Source organism: Etheostoma spectabile, chromosome 13, assembly GCF_008692095.1.
Source record: "Etheostoma spectabile isolate EspeVRDwgs_2016 chromosome 13, UIUC_Espe_1.0, whole genome shotgun sequence".
NCBI classification, from domain to species: domain Eukaryota; kingdom Metazoa; phylum Chordata; class Actinopteri; order Perciformes; family Percidae; genus Etheostoma; species Etheostoma spectabile.
The window spans coordinates 28,968,059-28,968,266 of record NC_045745.1 but is presented as its reverse complement, the minus strand read 5'-3'; positions in this window follow the sequence as shown (position 1 = coordinate 28,968,266).

The window sequence follows — 208 nt, the reverse complement described above, 5'->3', positions numbered from 1 at the left end:
TATTTATTTCCAGTGGTCTGCAGTACATGGATAATTAAATAATCAAACTTAAAGACAACTACACTCTCAACTAGTAGCAGCGCTAACAGGCATGTGTTCCTAGCAGCACAGCCTCACCTCCCTGTTTCCTCGGGAGCACAAATCCTACTCTTTATATAGGGTTGTCAATTCACACCCCACTGCTTCAGTCCATCCCATCCTAAAGCAG